General features: G+C 40.4%; 1 protein-coding gene across 1 annotated transcript in view; it reads left to right on the forward strand.

The window, feature by feature from the left end:
* Positions 1–24107, forward strand: part of MYO3B (myosin IIIB) — a gene marked incomplete at its 5' end in the record, with an annotated part of 464298 nt that overhangs the window by 354143 nt on the left and 86048 nt on the right. The window lies entirely within an intron of this gene.

Here is a 24107-nt window from a genome sequence, read left to right on the forward strand (position 1 = left end):
GAAACAGTAGTTTTCTCTGGGAGGGTTGTATCAGGATCAAGTGAACTAATACAGAGAAGGACACAGACTGGCACCTGCTTCATCAAAAGGGCTCAATAAATGTTGGCTGCTGCTGTGGTGGTTATTGTTAGTGCATATTATCACAAAATTAATCTATGAGGATGAACAGGTCAAGAAATAATGTCCTTATTTGTTGTAAGGCACTGGCTTGTGGTGGAAGAGTTCAGAGGGGTAAAAAAATATACTGTGTTTTGAATTAATAGAATTAATTTGAATTGATTGAATTAAAGAGAAAGACTTCTGGATCACAATCATTTTTTTTCAGTCTTTGGAAAAATATCCCCCAGATCAAACTTAGTATGAATTACAAATCTGTTTTTGTTTTTTGATACCAGGGATTGAACCCAGGGGTGCTTAACCACTGAGCCACATCCAGCCCTTTGTTGTATTTTATTAGAGACAGGGTCAAATTTTATTAGAGACAGGGTCTCACTGAGTTGCTTAGGGCCTCGATAAGTTGCTGAGGCTGGGTTTGAACTTGTGATCCTCCTGCCTCAGCCTCCTGAGTGGCTTGGATTACAGGAGTGCACCACCTTGCCTGGCTATGAGTTACAAATCTGTTTGGCTGTAAATGGCTCTTATGTGTTTTCCTTTCAAAACTGTCCCTTTTAATCTGAATAACCTTCTAGGGTGTCTATCACCATCGCCATCACTTCCCTTGCAGTCTTATAAGCCACCCTAAGTGGTTTCCCTGCCTCCATTCGTTTCCTCCTTCATCCTCACTTATGCACAGAAGCCTAAGGAGCTCTTCTAAAGCACAAACCTCATTACAAGCTCCCTTCCTCCATACTCTTCAATGGCTCTCCAGGACCCCAGCACCAACTAGAAGCCTTTTGACATAACATTCAGGCTTTCTATGGTCTCAATCTTCCTTTCTAGCTCTGATTTCCACTGATGACTCTCATTCTATGTTCAGCATCTAAACTGAACATGCCCGATGTATTCTTTCCCTCCTTTGTGATTTTTGTCATGCTGGCCCCTCTATGTTCCTTTCCTATCCCTCTCCATCCTCCAAGGTCCCAGACTCCCAATCCTGTGTGCCCTTTGATTTTTCACATAGTACTTATCTCATCCTGCCTTGGATTGTACTTATTTTCATGCATCTAGATTTAAACTCCCTGGGATCGTGTCTATGCCTTTAAAGATTCTCTCTGCATAACTCAGCCTCTCATTTGCCTGTGCCCCACCACTGGGCTATACCCCAGCCCCTGCTCTGGTTCTTGAATTAAATTCTCCATCATCCAAAATCATATAGTGGAAGCGGGAATGAAATGAAACTCTACTTGAGTAAGTCAGAGATAAGTGCTTAAAGATATTTCTAATAATCCTGGAATAAACTTAATGTCTCCCAATTATCACCAAACAGATATGACATACTGGGAAAACAAGTTAAAATAATCCAAGTTGTTTCACTTTGCTGCTAATATTTTAGACAGGGCAAGAAGGGAAGAACGTTCTGGCTAGAAAAAGCATTATATATAAATCAAATTTCCCTTATCCTTAGCAAGCAATAAGGATGAATCAAAGTACAAAAAATTTACAGTTTTGTTTATAGTAGCAGTTGCAGGAATGAGAGCATATCTTCAAAAGGCAGTTTAACAAATCATACCTTCATATTTAAATATACCTTTATATTCTTTGCCTTAAATGACTTATTCTTTCAACCCATGTTTTTGTGGTTGGCTGAATAAAAATACTGTAACCTTTTCATTGTAAAAAGTAGCATCCAACTTGCAGCAAGGACAGACTTCATTTCTCTGACAGGCAGGGGGTCCACCTAAAGCTCCTGATCTCAAGCTCTGCCCCTTGAGCAGCCACACAGAGAAATCTGTAAAGTGGGTCTGGGCCAAAGCTGTCCCTTAGTGAGAGAGTCTAAGAAATGTCACCAACTGGCCCATGTGCTCACATGGACAGAAAATCACAACACACCCAGAAAACACATAACACAAATCACTTTGCCACTAATCCAAACAGTTAAATTATTTAATGGGACCTACAGGAATGTATACAGACTTAATCTGATTTTCCTACATAAACATTTATTAAATATTCCTTAGGAATATATGTTCTCCTCTTTGTTTATTCATTTATTTATTAAAAAATAATTATTAATACTCACTAAATGCCAGAGACTGTCCTTAGCCAGTACTTCTCAAATTGTTTTGAAAGACCATTTTTCCCAACCATTTTCCAATTTGCAGTCTGATACTTTTATGAGACACTACAAAAATAAATCACCAGAAAAACAGTCATGCATTTGGATATTGTGCCAATAGCAAATTGGTCTCAACTTCTCTAAATCTCTGACTCTACACCAACTCGCTCTTTACTAAACTTTCTTTACTAATCTTGGTGGGGACTAGTAACAGGAGCCAGCCTGCCGACCACATGACCACAAGTCAGTGAGCAACACAGGCACATTCCTGTTCACAAGATGCCATAGGCTAGCAGAGAGAAACAGGAAACAGCATGCATGATTAAAAAATGAAATAAAATAAAGAAGTCAGTGGAGTATTGGGGTAAGCACAGCAAGGGTGGCGAGGAGAAGCCCAAGTATGCAGGGTGGGGCTGGGGATGGTTGTGCCTTAAATAGATGGTCTGGGTGGCTTCACTGCAGATTCCAGGTTTGAAGGCTTGAAGCTGGCAAGCCAGTGGCCTCTAGAAGAGCTCTCCAGGCAGGGAAACAGCCAGGGCAAAGCCCTGAGAGAGCAGGCAGGAGGGATAGAGAGGCGCCTCTATGATTGGAGCTGAGAGAGGAGAGGAGAGGAGAGTTGTAGGAAATGAGGAGCCAGACCACAGAGGGCAGCTCTTCAGAATCCTAGCCCCACCCTGGGAATCTGGTTAAAATGAAGTCTCTGAATCTGCAGCTCTGCAGGGCCTCTGACATTCTGCAACTCTCAGGAGCTTCCTGTGAGTTGCCTTTTTGGTCCCTGGTCCACATTTTGAGTTGTGAGGGTGTCATCTCAGGGAAGGGGCTAGGCAGCACTTCCAGCACAGGAGGAGAATAATCTCAATTGTATTTTGCTTTTGTTTTTGTTTAACTTTAAAAAAAAAAAAAAAGAAAAGAAAAACCTTCTTCTTCTTAGTTATATACACCAGGATCACAAAAGCGGGGAACACAACCTGCTCCAATTTCATTCCCAGCACCCACCCTTCCCACCCCCCACTGATCCCTCTTGAATCCATTTACAGTTTACTTTTTTTTTTTTTTTTTTTAATTAGCGTTCTGTGCACACACCTGATCCAGGACCCACCGCGCCACACCCATGCTTGCTCATGAGAAAACTCTGTCAGATTCATTCCACTGTTTTCCCTTTTCCTGTCTCTTCTTTGTCCCCCTTCAAATTCAATACTGATCTTTCCTCTCCTTTGATGAAATTCCCTCTCTCTTTTTTGTCCGGTCTCTCTTTCTTTATTTTTGTTGTTGTTTTCTGGTTTTGTTTTGTTTTAAGCAAGCCCTCCAGATTTGGGCTTAAGGATCAGTGGTAGATGTCATCAAGGAATGAGACAGTCTGCATGAGAGCCTTTTCCAGACAAAGAAACTTTCTAAAACCTGTAACGGCTTTCACACTGAGTGTACTAAACATCATTCTCAGTGTCTCAGGATCTGATTATTAACAATTATCACACTGGGCTGTGATGCAGAGAGATGGCCAGAGACCATCATGAAATGGGGCCACCTGCCCTTAAATTAAATGACCCTCAGTCCTTATGATTTTTAGTTAATGTGCTGATTCCATCTTTTCTTTCTTCTCTCTCAACACAAAGCCGATGTTCCTTGCCATTGTTAATGTGCTTTTCTTCCCTTCTTTCTTCCTTGCCCTTCTTTGCTGTGGTCTAAAAAACAGGGTTTAACCATTTTTTTTCCTTTTGCAGTAAGATAAATGGGTGTGAGTGGAGGAGGATCTGAGGAAATCCGGCAGAAGGGACCTGCTGCAGGCACCAGAGGCTTTGCTCCCATTTGCAGGCTTTAGTTTAACTTTGGGGACTCTGCCCACCCAGGTTCCCCGTGTACCTCACTTAAGGGAAGTGTTCCCTTGCTATCTTCTCATCTACAGGGAATCTATTTTAATTGTAGTTCTTTTTAAGGTCACAAGATCATTGTACCTGTTAGGAGTAACTGCGATGACATCACACCTTCAATTTTATTTTTTTTTTAATTTTTAGTTATAGATAGACACTTGCTTTATTTATTTTTATGTGGTGCTGAGGATTGAACCCAGTGCCTCACACATGCTAGGCAAGCACTCGGCCACTGAGCCATAACCCCAGCCCACACCTTCAATTTTTAGGGTGCTGAGGAGCACGTGGCACTGTGCCAGCCTACTGGGGTGTAGGTGGCAGTGTACAGCCTTGGGGTCTAGTAGAGCCACCAGAGAGCATCCAGTGCCTGGCCTCGGGCTTTGGTGATCTGATTTCAGAGCTTCCCTGGCCTGTCCACTGAACAGCTGCCAAGGAAATCATTCATTCTTTCCCCAGCTTCTCCCTTAGCACCAGCTACTTCATTATTTTTCTTTACTTTCTGGTTGCTTATCACTGAATATTTCACACCCTTGGCAGCATTTCAGCTATCAGAAAGCAAGCTTGAGCACATTTTATCCCTAAAGCCCTTAATCCTTAGGGTAACCAAACATCTCAATTTTCCTAGGACTGAAGGATTCTAAGATACGGAGTCCCAGGTAAGGGTCAGCGCCAGGCAAACTGGGACAAGTTGGTCACACTATGATGATACTGGAGATTAAGTTTGGTTTGGGCAGGAACTTTTTTCTAAAATTAGATCCTCCTATCTGCCTTAGATCCATACTACAGAGTCACCCACCCTGGCTCCTATGCGTGGAAGGGGCTGCGAGCGGCTTGCTAGACAACACTGTACTCATCAAAGGCTCAGATGTCTCTGTTTGACAAGGAGAGTACGTCCCTACGACTTTGTCTCAAAGACCACATAATCTCTCTAAGGAAAGCACAAAGAAACCAGACCCTGAGTAGAGGAAAGTCTTCTGGACCTTTCTGTCCTACACCCACTTCCATTCCTGAATGCCACACACAAGTCAGCAAGCCCACTGTGTCTTCAGTTATGGGTCATCTCTGCGGTTCTGAGGTTCTGAGTCTTTGTTCTTTTTGGCATTGTTGGGCTAAGAACATCTTTTCTTTTTACCAGAACAACAGTGAATTCACCTTAAACCCTCATCAGTAAGACTTGGTAAGATTGGAGTGAGGCTCAGTGGTAGAGTGTGTGTGTTTGAGTGGATAAGGCCCTGGGTTCCCTCCCCAGCACCAAAAGAAAACATATACAAATGCATGTGTGTGCACACACATACACTAAACAAACAAACACATCAAATTTGGTAAAGTCTCAGTGTCAGAGTTTTCTCAGTGAGATGGCAAAGGAAGTACAGGAATTGGATTCTGACTTTAAGCATGCACAGTGGGGAAAATGTCCCTTCTAAAAGGATCTTTTAAGACCAGTGTTTCTCAACCATCAGCAGAAACCATAATCACCCAAAGGATGTGTTTGCTGAATTCAGCTCATAGTTTCTGACCTGCAGGGTTGGAGAGGGATCTGCATTTTTGTCAAGTTCCACAGAGACTTTCCTTTGAGAACTCTTGCTCTGAGTGTTCCATCTGTATAAGACCACATTGACTCAAAGTAGGCATTACACATGTGGTTTTCTACTCAATCATTCAACAAACATTTATCGAGCACCTACTCTATATGTCAACCACAGAGCCAGAAAGTGAAAGAAGACACTTAGGAGACAAATGCTATTCAAATATTTTGGTCTTTGCCACTGTTATTTTCTAGACCAGGTTTGAAGACTCACTGAGTATCTTCACTTATTTTAAGAATAAAATAATTAAATTCACATTAAATTCTCAGGAAGTTGTCAAGGACAGGGTTGCATTTACTTATAACTTTACATACTGGAGGCAGAAGGGAGTATTCTTCTAAGAAGTTGATATTCAATTTCTAAAACTATTAGGAATTATCACTCTAAAGGTTATTTTGAGTTTAAAACTATAGCATCAGTGCCAACCTGGCCACTGTGTCTTCTCCTGCATGGCAAAATTCCTCTAAAACTCACCTCTCTGAATTTTTTCACGAACCTCTAACATAGGCATCATTGCCATGATGCTTGTACTCTGGATATTTTGCAAAAGAAAGGAATGAGGCTAGCTTAGGGAAGTACACTTCAGAGCTCATGGCCATGAGGGGAAAGGATGGAAGGAGGAGGAAGAGAGGGGAATTCTACAAGTACCAGATTCAATTTAGCCCCGTTTCTATTAATCATGCACCTTTCCTATTTTGCTTATGACTTTTCTCATTTTCACTAGATCCGGGGTTTTAGTTTGTCTGATTCTGTTTTGCTTTATGTTGTAATAGTGAGGGACACCAGCAGAGCGCTTGGGACACCATTTGTCATCCTGGTAGCTAATTCCAACCTAGGACTCTGCCCCAAACTGGGGCTCTTTAGATGCCCACCAAGAGGAAAAAACTTATCATGTGTTTCTATAGTCTTTGAAATTTGAGGGACGTTGTCCGTGAAGGTTGGGGCTGCACCCACCAGCTCCTGAGTCAGCTGAGCTGATAGTGAGATGCTAACTCTGGAGAAGGAATTGGAGGCTAGAAGGAGAAGTGGCCACCACTGTGGCAGTTAGAAGGCACAGAGGGAAGTCCTATTCCAGGCCACCATTCCTGAGGCCACATACCTCGGGAAAATCCGTTTGCAGCCTGTTCTCATTCCTGCAACTCATTAAAGCACATGGCAGAGTTGGCTTTTTTGTGACATCATCTCTGCTTAGATTGTTCCCGCAAACATGTCCAAGAGAAGTTCCTGCCGAACTTTTCCAGGGCTTTCCTGCGTACATTAGGTTGAGATGCACTTTTTGCTGCCGCCAAGTTAGGTTCTGGCAGGGACCCAGGACATCAGGAGCGCAGCTGCCGGACAACACTAGGCGGGGCTGTGTGAGCCAAGTTGTGTATTTGGCTTCCAGAATGGGATGTCGATGGCATGACTGTAAAATGTGCCTAGGGAAATTTTATTTTTAATTCTTTTCTTATTTGAAGTAATTGAAACAGTACCTGCTCTAGAGACTGCCCTGTTAACCTTAGTGGCCCAGTTCACTTCATTTTAAAGTATTCTTTCAACTTTAAAATTAAACATACTATTATTTCATAAGATGAGTAGAGTGCTTTTTTTTTCTTCTTTTGACTTTTATTTGTTTTCCAAGATTGAGCATATTAAAACTTATTTTTAATTTTTTTCCATTAGACTTTGAGTAGATTTGGATTTCCAGAAATATTGAGAGGAAAGTATAGAATTCTCATATTATTAATATTATGCAGGGGATGAGATTCAGCTCCATGGTAGGTGTGGGCTCAGCATGCAGGAGGCCCCGTGTTCAATCCCCTGCACCAAAGAAGAAAAAATCTTGCATTCCTGTGGCCCATTTGTTAGAATTGATAAGCCAATATTGATCCATTATTATTAACCAAAGCTCCTATTTTACTTTAGGATTCACTCTTGGTGTTGTGCAGTCTATGAGTTTTGACAAATATGTAATAACATGTATCCTCCGATGTAGTATGAAATAGAACCGTTTAACTGACCTAAAACCCCACTCTGTCCCCACCTATTCTCTCCTCCTTTTTCCCCAAGATTCTAGCAACCACTTATTTTTACATTTTTTACTGTCTCTGTCATTTTGTCTTTTGCAGAATGTCATATTGTTGGAATCACATAGGATATGGCTTTTTAAATTGGCTTCTTTCACTTAATAATATATATATTTAAGATGCCTCCGTGTCTTTTCATGGCTTAATAGCTCATTTCCTTTTAGAGTTGAATAATATTGCATTGTATGGATGTATCACAGTTTGTTTATCCATTCATCTATTCAAAGACATCTTGGATGTTTTCAAGTTTGGGCAATTATGAACAAAGATGTTATAAATGTTTGTGGACAGGTTTTGGTATAGATGTAGGTTTTCATCTCATTTAGGTTAATATGCCTTTTGTGTCTTAAGAGTCTATATTTTGTAAGAAACTACCAAATTGTCTTCCAAAGGGACTTATCTCAGCAATGAATGGGAGTTCCTGTTGCTCCACATTCTCTCCAGCATTTGATGCTTGTTGATGTTTAGGATTTTTGTCATTTTAACAGGTGCATAGTAGCATCTCATGATTGCAAGTCCCTGATGACATATGATGTTGGAGATTTTATCATTTACTCATTTGCCATAAACATATCACCTTTGGTGAGGTGTCTATTCAGAGCTGCTGATTTTTTAAAATTGTGTTGTTTTCTTATTCTTGAATTTTAAGGGTTCTTGATATATTTTGGATACCGATCCCATGTCAGATATGTGTTTTGTGTATATTTTCTTTCAGTCTCTGGCTTTTAATTCTCTCTTCTTTTTGGGGGGTGGAGAGAGGGTACTGGGGAATGAACTCAGGGACACTCAGCCATCGCCAGCCCTATATTGTATTTTATTTAGAGACAGGGTCTCACTGAACTGCTAAGCACCTCGCTATTACTGAGGCTAGCTTTGAACTCACAATTCTCCTGTCTCAGACACCCAAGCCTCTGGGATTACAGGCGTGCGCCACCATGCCCGACTCTTTTCATCTTTTAACTGTCTTTTGCAGAGCAGTAATGAATTTTTTCATGAATGTAATCAGGGAGAAAAATGTTTTTAAATAAACCAGACTCCCACTTTGGCTTGGCACCCACTATCTACCCAAGAAAATAAGAATAGCTGAGAGGATCAAGGTAGTTAGTTGGCTGCATGGTAGTTGATAGATGAGAGCCATGACATAAGCAGGATTTCTCAATTGGATGTAAGCATTTTAACTGGTGTAGGGAGAGCAATTAGATGTGACCCACAAATTAAATAATTTTTAAAAATGAAACTTGGTTATAGAGCTATGTGTAGAACCCTGGAAAGATTTTTCTTTCGATTTTCAATTTTTTTTTCAATCCTCTTGGTGTCCTCTCTATTTATGCTCCTTAAGTATAGAAATCCCTGGATGACTGGGAAGCTCTGGAGTTGTTCTCTTCCACTAAAACCAAGATTTAGCAAGAGAGAAATTATTGGTTTAAATTCAAGGAGAGTTGGCAGTGTTTGATGACTGACTCACTTGGGTATCCATCCCACAGGTATTTATCGAGCATGACAAGCTCTGTGTTTATTGCAGGTGAGACACAGGGAACAAATCCAGGCTTGCTCTTGTGAAGTTTATATTTCAAGGGAGAAATGGACAAATAAGTCTGAAATCAAATCTCTTTGACCAGGGTATCACAGAGCTCTAGAAAATACGTAATGTATTTGGTGCTCCAGGAAGAAGAGTAGAGTCTCAAAAGCTTATTCCAGAGCTAAGACCTGCAAGAGAAGGGTCAGGAATTGGCCAGGCAAAGAGTAAATAAAGAAAGATGTTTCCAGCCCTCTGCATGTTGCCTTTCCATACTGGGAAAATCTCACATGTGAGATTAAAATAGAGATGGACAGCATAATGAATTATCATAATGTAAGTACCCAGGCAACCACAACCAAGATGTCCAGACAGAACTCAGCCACAGCAGGAGCCTCATGTGCCCCGTCAGGATTGGGACTCTCATTCTTCTTCCTGCAGTAGCCACCTAGGCATACAGCCCTAAATACCATAATTTAATTTTGATTCTTCTTCTGATTTTTCCCCCTTTAGCATTATATTGTTAAGATTTTTCAGGCTGAAGTTGTGGTTCAGTGGTAGAGTGCTCACCTAGTACTTGTGAGGCCCTGGGTTCAATCCTCAGCACCACATAAAATAAATAAAATAAAATAAAGTATTGACAACTACAAGTAAAAAATAAATATTTTTTAAAAAGATTTTTCACTGCTGTATAGTATCCCATTTTAGAAACAGACCACCCTTCACAAATCCATCCTTCTCTTGATGGGCATCTGTTTTGTTCTCTTCTGTTAATGGGCCTCTGGAGCTCTTGAAAAGAACAAATGGTCCCATACCCTTGGCAGTGTGGCATAGCAGTCTTTGGAGTCAAGCTTAATTTATGCCCCCAGCGTGCCACTCTAACAGCTTTGTGACTTTGGGTAAGTTGCTTAACTTTCCTGTGCCTCTCTTTCTCAATGTCTAAAATAGGAATGATAAAAAGCACCTCCATTTACAGGCTGTGCATAGAAAATGCTTAACACAGTACTCTTCATTTATAGTAAGCATTTGACAAAAAAATTGGTGACTGTGGGCTTCTGTTTATTACTCATGGGAATATTTCATTGTTCTTTGAGTAAGTTCTCTACCAAGTACATATGGCCTAGCCTTCCAGATTTTAGATCATAGACTTTGAGATCCTTTGGTTCGACTCATTTGGTAAATGAAAAATTCCATCCTAGTAGGTCACCCAAGAGGTAACTGAATCCAGGAGACATAAAGGAAGGGATACTCTGGACTGGCCCAGGCTATTGTGGGTCCTTTGGAAGGTCATCTTAGCTTGTTTTGTGTATTTTCCTCTTTGCTTTATAAAGGAACTGGGAGAATAAAGGCCTCAATGTGTTGACCTATCTTTATCTGTAGACTGTGAATTCTGCTATATTTACATCCAAGTTATTTGATTGCTTCTTCATTGGTTACAAGATTTCAGGTTCTCTATCCCAATAAGGTTCCAAGGTGAAAGAACAAAATAAGGGACATAAAGCCATTGGGGGTAGGGTTATTGGCTTTAGGTAGAGGCATGATGTTTAGTTTGGATTGTGGTTAGATTTAGAGTAACATTAATTGCAATGTTAAAAACCATATATTTCTGTGCATATTATTGGGGCAAAGGCAGGAGGGAGAAATCCAGTGTAAACAATGGGTATTAAATGAGCCTATAATTTTTCTCCCAACCAAGACCAATTCACAAGCTAGGGATATAGCTCATTGGTAGGGTGTTTGCTTAGTAAGCACTAAGCTCTGGGTTTAATTCTCATTACTATTAAAATATATATATATCACGCTGACTTCCTGACATTCCACTTCAAGTCACACACTCAGTCGTCCCAGGCCCAAGCTTTGCTTAAGCCTTTCCCACTACTGCCATCTACAAATCCCTCCAGTACCACATCTTCCTTCTTTGTATTACAGTAAAATTCTCTGTTCCACGATCTATGTTCCTAGGTTCCTAGAGAGAGAGAGAAAGAGAGAGAGAGAGTTAGTTTATGTGCATGTGTGATGTTGTAGCATCTCCAAGAGGGCGCTGGGTCAGGACTGTCCTTCAAAACTAAGGCTCCAGATGAGGGCTCACTGCAAGTTGATTAGAACCTAGTCCGCAGTGAGCATCTAATAATGTTCAGCTGCTGCCTCTGCTATTTCCCACTCCTCTAATGAGAATCACATTTGTTTGGTTTTTGTTTTTCTTTTTGGTACCAGGGATTGAACCGAGGGGCCCTTAACATCCGCAGCCCTTTTTCATATTTTATTTAGAGACAGGGTTTCACTGAGTTGCTTAGGGCCTCACAAAGTTGCTGAGGCTGGTTTTGAACTTGTGATCCTCCTGACTCAGCCTCCCAACCCTCTGGGATTACAGGCATGCTCTATCACGCCCCTTAAGAATCACTTTGGAGAGTAGCTAATTTCGAAATTAGTAGCCCCTTCTTCATTCCATCCAAATGGCCAAGCGTTCTGGCATGTGCTAGGATTTCTTTCTACTTGGTTTTGCCTCGATGTCCCCACAGGTGTCACGAGTTTATCACCTTAAACCTTTTCTACACTCAACAGTGGGATTGATTTGTGTAAGGGAAGGAGTTGTGTCCTATTAATCCATTTAAATGGCACAGGGTACATTTAGAGCCCCCACCGACTCCATCCCCATTGGAACTCACAGCAGCAGTTGGAACAGCCAGCCTACCCAGCCATCAGGCCAGTGCGTCTGACCTAATACACATGAAGACACAGCGTTCCCAGGGGGACTCTCCCCTTTTAAAAGGAAGAAACCAGTGATATCCCTTTTCATTCCATTGGTGCCAGGCATTTTCCCTAAGCAGCCTCTTTAAAAGAACAAATTCAAACAGGCCCGAGAAATAAATGCAAGAGATCTACAAAGCTCTTGGTGGATGAGTTTACACAGTATCCTAATTTCAGAGGAGACGTTTTTATGCCAGGGCACAATGGCTGGGTTCTCCCAGTGGGCACGCATCCACTTTAAATGTCCAGTTCTGCATTTGTGCAGAAATCAGATAAATGCAAAGAGCTCTAGGTTAGTTTCTGCTCTTAACTGATTGGTCCTCCAAAGGACAGTTTCCATGCTAACTCGCTACACAAGGTTGGAATGTTTGGGGTACCAGTGGGGGACAGAGCAAGCAAGGATCTATTCCAAATCTCCAAGGGTCGAATTACAAAGTGTCCCTTCTCTTTGTTCTTCACAGCTGCATTTACCGATGCACAGGGCAGTTCAGCTCAGAGCACCACACTATACTCTGCCTTCTGATTTTCATCTTGGCTGGCCATTTGGGGACCAGGGGACTTCCCATCTCTTGTAGTCTGCTCATTCTTTGCTCCAGACTTGCATCCTTTCATTTACTCCATTAGTGGAGGCCTCACTTCAAGGAGCAGTTTCTGTTTAACGCTGTGGGAAAGCACTGGGGGAAAAGGACATCACATTTCCTCTCCCCTTGAGAGGGGAGTTAGCAGAGATATCCCCTCTAACCCACGGCCCCGAGCAGATGGCCCATCGGAACATAGTTGACAACTGGAAATAACTCCTAAGTTAGAGGATTAGAGGATCGAACACATACGACATAAAGGTTTTGCTCATGAGGGATCTTGACCCGGAGAATTCTAAACATTGACCTTAGGTGATTATCTTCCCTTGGGCATCCTGACCGAAAGGTCAGCCAGGCTGATTTCACACCTCCTTTTGCAAACCATCTCACCACCAGCCCCTCTAGGAAGCCAGTGGCATCCATGCATGCACGAATATTCACCAGCAACCTGTTGATCCTGATGCCAAGGACTTCCTTAACACTTCGCATTCCCATCTGGGTCTGCATCCCGGTTAGGACTCCCAAGACCAATGAGAGGAACTGATTATTTTGAAGATGTTCAGTTTCATGGTTAGAAAGCTTGATGGATAGATAGATATTTCTTCCTGCTTCCCACAGCTGAACAAATTTAAAATGGCTGTTTCTTTTTTCATGTGGAAAATCTTCAAATATTTGTACATTGCTATGGCTTTTTCAGGTGGACTCCTCTTTGGGGACTTTGTCTCTAAAAGTCATCAAATGACATGTAAGATGTGCCCAATCACCAAAGCATCAGATACACAGCTTCTCAAAAGTGCCAAGACAGGCAGGTGGCTGTGGTCTTTTTCTTCTTCATTAAAAAAAAGGAGAAGGAGGAGAGGAGGAGGAGGAGGAGGAGGAGGAGCGGGAGGAAGAGGAGGAAGAAAGAAAGTTAATTAGTTGTCCCTTACCAAAAAAAAAAAATAAAAAACAACAGGAGTCTTCAAAAGACTAAAACATTGAGGAGGAGGAGGAGGAGGAGGAGGAGGAGGAGGAGGGGGAGGAGGAGGGGGAAGAGGAGGAGGAGGAAGGGAAGGAGGGAAGGAGGAGGGAGGGGAGAAGAAGAAGGAGGAGGAGGAGGAGGGGGAGGGGAGGGGAGGAGAAGGGGAGGGGGGAGGAGAAGGAGAAAGAAGGAGGAGCAGGAGGAGGAGGAGGAGGAAGAAAGAAAGAAAGTAAATAAGTTAGTTGTCCGTTACAAAAAACAAAAAACAAAACAGGAGTCTTCAAAAGACTAAAACATCGAGCCCTATGTTTATTTTTTTCATCACTTTTTTGTTGTTGTTGTTCTAGGGATTAAACCTGGGGGGCACTTAACCACTGAGCCAACCCTTTTTTAATGATTTTTATCATTAAAAAATTTAATGTGCACATTATGCACATCTTATCCCCAACCCTTTTTTAATGATTTTTAATTTTGAGACAGGGTCTTACTGAGTTGCTTAGGACCTCACTTAGTTGGTGAGGCCTCAAACTTGATCCTCCTGCTTCAGCTTCCCAAGTCATTGGGATTAAGGGTATGCACCACCCCATCTAGCATCGCTCCTTTTTTAATTCAAATTGTTGCTTAATTCTTGCTCAGTTTTCCATATTTAATAAAGAAGGAGAATTCTTAGTGGAATTCTAGACTGAAAGTTAGAACATAAAGCTTGAGATAATATCACTTTACATTTTACTTTGAACTCCCTACAAAGTGGGGTTAATGTTTTCTGAGCCACTTTTATATGCTAAGATAATATATGCACAACATAAATTAGTGTTGTTGCTGTCCTTGAAAGCAGTTTTTCCCTGGTTCTCATTACTATCAGTTAGATGTTAACCCTATTTTGACTTCATAGGCCACTAATTTTATCAGAGTAATAATGGTCCTGGAGATCTCATATTTGGTGTTTTGGAGTTTTGACACTGTCTGTAGGTTTTCATTCATTAAATTACCATGAGGTAAAATATAGAGAAGAATCAAGCTATAGGAAAAAAAACTCACAAAAAATAAAATAACAAAAGCTAGATTAAAAGTCTAGAGGTGAGGTGTTTACGCTTGGTTTGAGGTAGTCAGTTAACTCTTCATGAAAAAGGGGTGAGGGGACAGTGGAGAATGGGATAGACAGCAGAATACATCAGTCACTAGAAAGGCAATTTGTAAATCAATGGAAATGTAACTGATGTGACACAGCAATCTGTATACGGGGTAAAAATGGGAGTTCATAACCCACTTGAATCAATCTGTGAAATATGGTATGTTAAGAACTATGTAATGTTATGAACAACCAACAATAAAATAATTAAAAAAAAAAAGACCCAAATAAAAAAAAAAAAAACCAGGTAGATGGACCCCAGAGTTCCCTAGAGTTCCATGACTTTTTCTGGGAAAGATGCTGGGGTCAGGACCGAAGTCCTGTGTTTCAACAGATACTTAGTCATCCTTCTGACTTCTGAAAAATGACTACAGTTTCTGTACTTACAAAAGCCACATCTGGAACCCAGAAGGAAAGAGTATGTGGGAACAGGAGTCTTAAGAAGAGAGATGACCTTCAGGCAAGGACACAGTCAACTCAAGACGACTCCACAGGAAGGAGAATATCATTCCTCCTTCTGTTCTTACTCTCTTCCTTTCCTCTGATCTGCTCAGGCTCTCCATTGGCCCCAATCGTGGAAAGTCAGAGTAGCCCATACAAGTCAGCCTCTGGGTCCAGAGGGAGGAAAAAAAATGGATGAAGAGAGGATCTAGAAGGAAGGAACGCTACTTCTTTTAAAAGGACTCCATTTAACCTCAGTTACTCGTACAAGGCTCTCATCCTCTCTCCCAAAGTTGAAAAACACATCTTTGGAAGATATTTTTTAAACTAGTGCTTTAGGTAGTAGGAATTGTTCTCTGCTTCAGGAAGCATGTTTTGACGGGGCTTGGTGACATACACCAAGAAATGTGCAATCCCAGTGGCTTGGGAGGCTGAGGGAGGAGGAGCTCAAGTTCCAAGCTAGCCTCGGCAACAAGGCCCTAAGCAACGTAGGGAGACCCTGTCTCAAAATAAAAAATAAAAAGCGTCTGGGGATATGGCCCAGTGGTTTAGCGCCCCTGAGTTCAATCCCTGGTGCAAAGAAAAGAAAAGAAACTTGTACTAGAATACCACTTTAACGGATAAATATTTATTTTTCTCATGTCACCAGAAGTCCAGGGATGGGCAATTTTCTGGCATTGGTTTAAAAGATCAAAAAATAACAAGCAAGGCCAATTCCTGCAATTTTCTTTATTTTCCTTGCATGCTCCCAAGACCAATAAAAATAGCGACTGCTAAATCTCCAGCTATCAAGGCTAGATGTGTGTGTGTGTGTGTGTGTGTGTGTGTGTGTGTGTGTGCATATTTTTTTTTTTCAAAAGAGCTAGAACAATTTTCCTGGAAGTCCCACCCAGTGAATTCTGTTCACATTTCAAGGGTTTCTTTTATCTGAGAAGCTGGGAGATATATCTGAGTTGATTACATTTGCTGCCTTCTGTGTTGTGTAGACAGGCAGTGATGTCTACTTAAGGTAGCATTTAACCACTGGAGGTACATGGGCTCAGGGCATGGCACTGTTTCATGTCCATTTCCAAACTTGAGAATTTCCAAGTCATATGAATCAGACCTTCCCTCTTGAATCATCAGATTTCCCATCAGGACCTCTTTCATGGAATATTGAGAATTGCAGGCAAGAAAAAGTCCACTTGTATGCAAAAATCATAAAATCCCAAGGCAAATATTTAAGGCCTTGTGGAAACAGTTTGTGCCAATAAAATGCAGCTACTTCTGGTTTAGTCTAGAAATAGAGCAAAGGAAAAAAATAGAAAAGACTTATTTTGGGAGTATGCTGGCAGAAGTGTAAAGGATATGATTTGTTGCTCAAGAATATTTCACAGTATGTATTGAGAATCTTAAAAAAAAGTTTAGATCCTTTATCCTGATAATTTACTCAGAATCTCTTTTTTTTAAAGTCTAGAAAAAATTAAGAAAGCAATAAAAGGAATTTGGTACTGCCACATGTTAGAATAAGATGTAACTATTAAAATTGACATTTATTAAGCATTTCAGGTAGTAAGGGAGAACTGTTTTATTTTCACAATAACTTTAGGTTCTGCTACAGCATTACATGAATAGTCCATTTCTCTAAGGTCTCCCTCTCCTTAAATACCCAAATGATATTTGGCTTGAGCCTCCATCCCACTCAACAGTAGGACTTCTACTCTATTCTTTGAGGCACTGTCACCCTCTTTCAGGAAAAACCCCAAACATTTTTTAGAAAGGCATGGACAAAGAACTTTAAAGAATGATTCATAAAAGGAAATACAAATTGGCCTATGACTGCATGCAAAAATGTTAAATCTCAAAATTTAATGAGAAATGAAAATCATGGTTTTGTATATTTTAGACAAGAACAGAGCAAAAAGATAAATACGTAGTCTGTCAAAAATATAAGGAAATCATATGGTGGGCACACCTGTAATCCCAGCCTCTTAGGAGGCTGAGGCAGGAGGATGGCAAATTTGAGACTATCTTGGGCAATTTAGCAAGAACTTCTTTTAAAAAATAAAAAAAAAAATAAAAAGGGCTAGGGATGTGACTCAGTGATAGAGCACTTGCATAACATGCAGAAGGCCCCAGGTTCAATCCCCAATACTGTTTTTTGTTTTTAAGGAAATGTGCATTTGTAATACTGTTTGTGGTGGAGCAGCAAAGATTTTGGAAAACAGTCTGTCAGTCTATCATTTGACCCAGCAATCTCTGCTGTATAAATTTATCTTCCACACATAATTAGATTAAGTTATGCATGATATTTTTATTACTGGTTGTTTTGAAGTATGGAAAGAACTCAATGGTGTTAATTATAGGTCACTGAGAATGATGGTTGATAAACAAAGAAACAAGGAAGTGCTTGACATGGTACCTAGTACACAGTAGGCACTACATAAGTATTTACTGAGTGATGAACTAATGAACTAATTCAGGGAGGTAGTGCAATGGTTTGAACTAGTGTCAATAAAAGACCCATTTGTTAAAAGCTTGGTCTACAGAGTGATGCTAATGGGAATGCAATGAGCGTCTAATTGGAGGTCTTAAGTCCTTGGGGGTGTGTCCCCAAAGAGAACTGTGGGATCCTTGTGTGTTCTCTCTCTCTCTCTCTCTCTCTCTCTCTCTCTCTCTCCTCCCTGGCTTATTAGGTGAACAATTTTCTCTGCCATGCGCTCCCTGCTATTGCTATCTGCTATCCTCACCAGAGACCCAAAGCAATGGGGCTACCCAATCCCAATCTTGGACTGGAATCTCCAATATATGAGTTAAATTTTTTTTCTCTTTATAAGTTAATTGCCTCAGGTACTTCATTATAGTAATGAGAAGCTGACTACTACAGGTAGTCCAAATGGTAAAATCAATTTCATTTCAAACATCATTTGCCAGATGTGAGATACTGTTTGAAATGAAACATTTGTGGTCACTGGTTGTAGTCATGGGAGTGGAGCTTAGGAAATGGGTCACATTCATCTACTTGAATAGTAGGAGACTCTAAGGAATGGCATTTCTATTTGTCAGTTTGTTTGTTTTGTACATATCCTTTATGAAAATGAATGAGGTCTCTAAGAAAGAATGGAAAAGGAGATTAACAGTGGGCCTTGGAAAAGTTTGTAAGGGTCAGGTTTGCTCTGTGGTTTATTTTGCTATATACAATTATTTGGTTGAGAGAAAGTAAGTGGGTTATCTGATTAAGCATAACCATTTTAGATACATTTGCATAGTCTAGAGGGAAGGTCTCAAGACCTTCTGAAAGGGGAGTGTAGTTTGCTTTCAAGTCTTTTCTCCTCCTCTCCTTACACTTCCCATAACACACCTCAAAAAATCCCCAAACCTGTATTGCAAAAGAGTCTGGCACACAGTGATGACAACTTCAAATATTGGTCTTGATATCAGCGGGGAATAACATATTAAAATGCACTTGGATTTTAAAGATGAAAATGTTGAATTTAAAATGATTATTATTTTCTTAGTAATTCCCAATAGATTGTATTCAAATCGCTTAATGTAAGAAAAGATCTAAAACAGGAGCCGAAGAGACTTATTCCTAACCCTGTACGTTATAAAGGGAAGGATGAAGTCATATTGAAGGTCTCTTTGAGTTGAAAGTGAAGATTAGGTACATGGTGACATAGAGGAACGATGAGTTCTAAAATATGACTAACACATTATGATTCATTGATAGTAACCCCTCAGACTTTTTACCATGTGAACTGTGTAGGTAATAATGTTAAAATGGAGTTTATACTTAAGTCTCACTTTGAACATGCATTGCAGCTAGAATTCTGTCACCTGAGTTTCTCCGTGTTCCACTCACCCTAGCAACTAACAAGTATTTTTGATCTTGTACAGGGAGTTATGAGTGGCCAGTGGGAAAAATTCTAATTTTTTCAACAGCATTTTCACTGATCAACTTATTAAAATTATCCACACTAAACTTATTAAAATATTGAAATCTCTGGTTATGAGATCATGCTGGTAGAAGATAGTTCAAATTATGCAGCAAGTGTGAAAGCCTTCTGCAGTTTGAAGAGGGCGTCACTCTCAGTAAGTAAATCTTCTCTGCATAAATCTGAAGTTCAAATGTTTCTGATTAGTGCCCTGCTGTCTTCTGGTACCTCCTGCAAGGCAACAAGATTAGTGGAGTGTGTGAGTTCCTCATATCTTGTCATGATTGGGTCCAGGTTTAAGAACAGAGCAAGAGCACTAAGAAAGAACCACCATATTTTATGCCCAAGTCATAGACTCGAGCCTTAGGGCTTGAACATCGGTATTTGTCAATCATCTAACCTAGAAAAATTTTCACATTTTTAAATAAGACAACTAACAAAAGTTGCATGTGAGAAACAGGTTGTAGAATTTTTATAAGCAATCTCTAGTTTAAACAATAACTTGAGCTATATCAATTGCAAACATTGTCACAAAGATCATTTCCTCTTGTCTTGCCAGTCTATGCCCTAAGAGCAAAAATCAAATAATACAGTAGAAGAAAAGGAGGAAGTGATTGAGTCATAAACTTGATGCCTAAAGTAATAATGTGTTTGACTGAAACTGTCCTTCTCATCCAAAATTATAACTAGATGAATGTTAATGAAATGAACAAGGACATCAATGAGGTCTTTGTGAGCGTAAGATTCCCAACTGACTGGTGTGAATTTTACCCTAAAATTTTAAGGGATGCTAATGAAAGTTGTGAGAGATCCAAAACAAAGGACTTACAGAACATTCAAAGCTCCCTTTGGACCTGAGAGTATGACATTACTTTCTATTATTATTAAAAAAAAACTATAATGAAATGTTTAAGAAGTTAATAGGAACAGTTCCAACCAGAGCAGCAAAGAACAAAACTCTGCTTTGCATCCAGTCTACAGGAGATGGTTTGTTTGGCCTTTGGCTGAGGTTTGAAAAAGAGGTGACCAATGAGCAGCTCTTCCCAAAATGTTGAGGCTCCAGGCAGGAAGCCCAATGGGGAAAAATAAAACACAGTGAGAATGACAAACTGAACATCACCTTGAGGAAAGCCACACCTCCTGTCGCTTCTCACAAGGACCAGAAGTAACTACAAGTGTTTGGAAAGTTGCATCTCTAGTGATCTTAACACAGTCCCCCTCCCACCTGCCAAAAAACAGCTTGATGAGAATTAGGGTGGGGTGACCAAGAGTCATGCATATTTTTTGATGTCCTTTTAAGTAAAATTTCCATCTAGCAACTTTTTAAGGAAGTAATAGTTTTAACATCACCAAGGAAACACATGCATTTTACCATGAGCTTCACATGGTTACCAAGGACCAATGATGAATTGTGGCTAGGTTATGGGTTGTGCCAAAGTATTGATGCTCTGGGCTCTCAGAGCAGCCAAGCAAGACAGGCATCAAAACAGGCATCAGGAACAGCCTGTTTACCTGGTGTCTGTTTACCAGTTCATATACATAACGTCACTTCTCTGTGTGCCATGACATGGAAAAGCCTGAAAAACCCTACGCTGTGGTCATACTTTGCAAAATATCTGAATTCCATAGGAAGGGATGTGTAAAATTATGAGTAAATAAATGAAGGCAGAAGAACGTGGAAGGAGGCCAGGACTTCAGGTCTGGGTACTGCTGCCTCCTTTGTTTGACCACACTGACTCTCTAACAATAAATAACTCAGAAATGTTCTAGCAAATGTTCAAGAGTGAGGGCATATGGAGCGTTTGATTTTGTTTGTGTTTAAAATGATTTTCATGCAGATGGCATTGGTTTAGCTATTGCATGACTTTGTTTGGATCTTCTTTTGCTCAAGTAAGAGACGAGAAGCATAGCTCTTTGAAACCCAAGCTCCCAGGGTTGAATCCTGCAGTTTGCCTTATTATGTTCTACAGAGGTGCTGACTCTTGTGCCTAAGACACTTTGCTTATCAGTGACAGTCCAGTGACTTTCCATAGTGGTTTCAGTTGGCTCTTGGAATATTAAAGTTAAGGTGTAAAAAAAGCCATGGAAATTGCGCAGACATTCATTGCAGGTGTTGAGATATTTATATTCCTGAGTGTGGTTACTGTAGCAGGAATTGGGCCACAATTCTAGGATTGACAAGCATTTTTTTTAAAGGCTGAATAATCTCCTTTAAAAATGTTCAAGGACAAAGTCTACAAAAATGAAGCTGGGGACATATGCCCTATTAGATAAATTGGTATTTCTTATCCAAAGATATCTAGACATCCAGTCTGCCGTTTTTCCCTTCTAACCTCGTTGGCTAGGGTGAGTGGGAAGAGAGAAAAACAAAGCGAAGTAACACCTGAAAATTCATAAGACTGGGGCTGGGGCTGGGTTTGTAGCTCAGTGGTAGAACGCTTGCCTAACATGTATGGAGCACTGGGTTTGATTCTCACATATAAATAAATAAATAAATGTCCATCAACAACTAAAAAAATTTTTTTTAAATCATAAGACCGTGAAGGTCTTATTTTTTTATTTTAATTTTTTTGGTTTATCATCCTGCCTTACCTTTACCTGCAGCCCCAGTACTTCTCCGGGGACCACCAGAGCGCTAGCTTTGTTTCCTCTTCACTGTATTGGTCTTTTCTTAGGTGCATGCTTCATTCCTTGTCCCAAAAGTTAGTGGAAGTCAGTGTCTCACTCTTGCATTTCCCTAGAGCAAGGGGATACAGGCAACTTCCAAAGCTACCCAAGCGTCATGGTCTTCTCTTCACACTAGTGTGGTATCCTCAGTTATAACTAGAGTAAGATGTCTGTTCAGTCACCAACAACCTCAGGAATCCATGAACCTGCCCTTGAATTGTGTCCTCATCCAAAGACAGAAGAGTCATTTCCTTCCTGGAACCTTATGTGAGAGAGAGAGACTGTGAAATCAGACAGTTATCTTCTCAAGCTTTATGTTTTGAGCTGTGATCCCTAGAAAACTGGGAATCCTGTTTAATATGAGTTGCTCTCTTATTCCCTAAATCCTAGAATTCAGATATTCTTTGCTGGCACCTTCTGCAGGACCCAGTTCTTTCCACAAGGTTCTCATTATAAGGCAATATGGATTATTTGAACATGAAGGAATTTTCTTTACCTAAACCTAATTTAACTACTTTGGAAAATGATTAAGGAGACTCAGACACTGGTATGGTTCTGGGGGAAGATCCAAAATTAAACTACCAACTTGCCAAAATTGTCATTTCAAATGTTGTGAAATCAGATTTAGATCTTGTACAAAAGTTCCTGACTAAAGAAAAAGAATTTCCAATTTGGAGAGAAAACCAACCTCTCCCAGCAGCTGTAACAGGGTCAGGCAAGTGGTGTTTAAAGGAAAAAAAGAACTGAATGTAAATCACCATCAGGGTTGGATGAGGTTGGGCTGTTTGGTCTACTTTTTATTTAGGTCCTTCTCTTAAGTTAGTCTTATGTTACAAGACATATAATTAATGTTTTTTTTTTTTATATTGGATCTTTGTGAACAAAATATCTCTATTTCGCATTGTCCACACTTATCTAGCCAGAAAGTGTCAAGGTGAGATTCAACCCAGGCTTTCCTTGCTCCATAGCCTGGGCTCTGGACCACTGTGTTGTTATATTCCATGCAAACACATGCTACTATTCTCAGTGGTATTAGACACCTAACCCTGCTTTTGGATGGTTTTCCTTAATCATTGTAAGACCCAGAGGGCTGATTTTATTTAGCAAATAACCATTCTGATTATTTGTTCTTGGAAAATGGCCATTTGTAGATTATTCCACTCTTGTTTTTGGATTTGGCTGAATTTTTCTCAGTGTGTTGTTGATCTCCAGGTTATTTTCAATTGCACAAATATCAAAATACTTATTCTACCAATTAATGTGACCCCAGCAACCCCATCTGCAAATGTTAGGCAGAGCCTTTGAAATTCCTCTGGCCTTTTCCTTGGCCCTCTTGCTATCATTGTTGCTTGTGTGGTGTAGAAATAAAGGTAGGTGTCCTGGTTTAGATAAGTATCCCCCAGAGATCCTCTGTGTTAAAGACTTGGTCCCCTGGGTGGTGCTAGTGGGGAAATGGTAGAACTCTTAGGAGATGGGACTTAGTGGGAAGTCCTTTCCTGTTTCTCTTTTGTCCCCTGACCATGAAGTGAGCAGTTTGCTCTGCCACACACTCCCTGCCATTTCCATCTGGTTAACCTACCACAGAGGCTCAAAGCAATGGGCCTGCCCAGCCACAGACCTTCAAAACTGTGATCCAAAATAAACCTTTTATCTTTGTAAGTTATTCTCAGGTATTTTGTTACAGTGGCAGAAAGCTAACCATCACAATGGGATCCATTCTTTATGAGATAAATTAATCTATTTCATCACTCTAAAAGACTCAACAATAGTGTCTCTTGGTGATTTAAGAATTACTTCTTAAAAGCACGCTGTTAACAAAACTTATGTTTCCTGAGTTAGACAGCATTTATGTAGATTTAATTCATCAGACTTGCTGGCTTTTACCTAGCAATGAGTGATTTCTGAAGGAGTAGGAGATATTAGTGGATGTTTTTGAGCAATAGCAACTAAAGTGGTTCTTTTTTATTCCTTGAATAGACATTCATTTGTTATTTGCTATGATGTATGACACTGAAATAGAAATGTGAATAGGTTCTGTACCTGTCCTCGGGTAGGATGATTGTTATTATGTTGTTATACACAAGATCAAACGGGAGCCCAACATAAGGACATTTAATGTGAACTCGGGACTTAGGGAAAACTTCCAGGAGAAGATGGGCCTATGGTGGTTCTTACAGGATTAGAGGACTGGGAGTTTGTGGTGTTGGAGCAGAGACTGAGCTCTGAGTAGCAGATAAGCTGAAGTGGTAAGGGATGTCAGATCAGGAAGGGCCTTGTGTGCCGAGCTGGACTGCCATCTGTCCTGAACATTATGGAGAGCCCTTGAAGATGTTAAGCAGAGGAATGACATGCTCATCTGGACAGTGACCTCTGAGTTCCTTGTGGAGAGTAGGGATGATAGAGGCAAAACTAGAGATG

This window comes from Spermophilus citellus (genome assembly GCF_964194105.1).
Source record: "Spermophilus citellus genome assembly, chromosome: 11".
Lineage (NCBI taxonomy): Eukaryota > Metazoa > Chordata > Mammalia > Rodentia > Sciuridae > Spermophilus > Spermophilus citellus.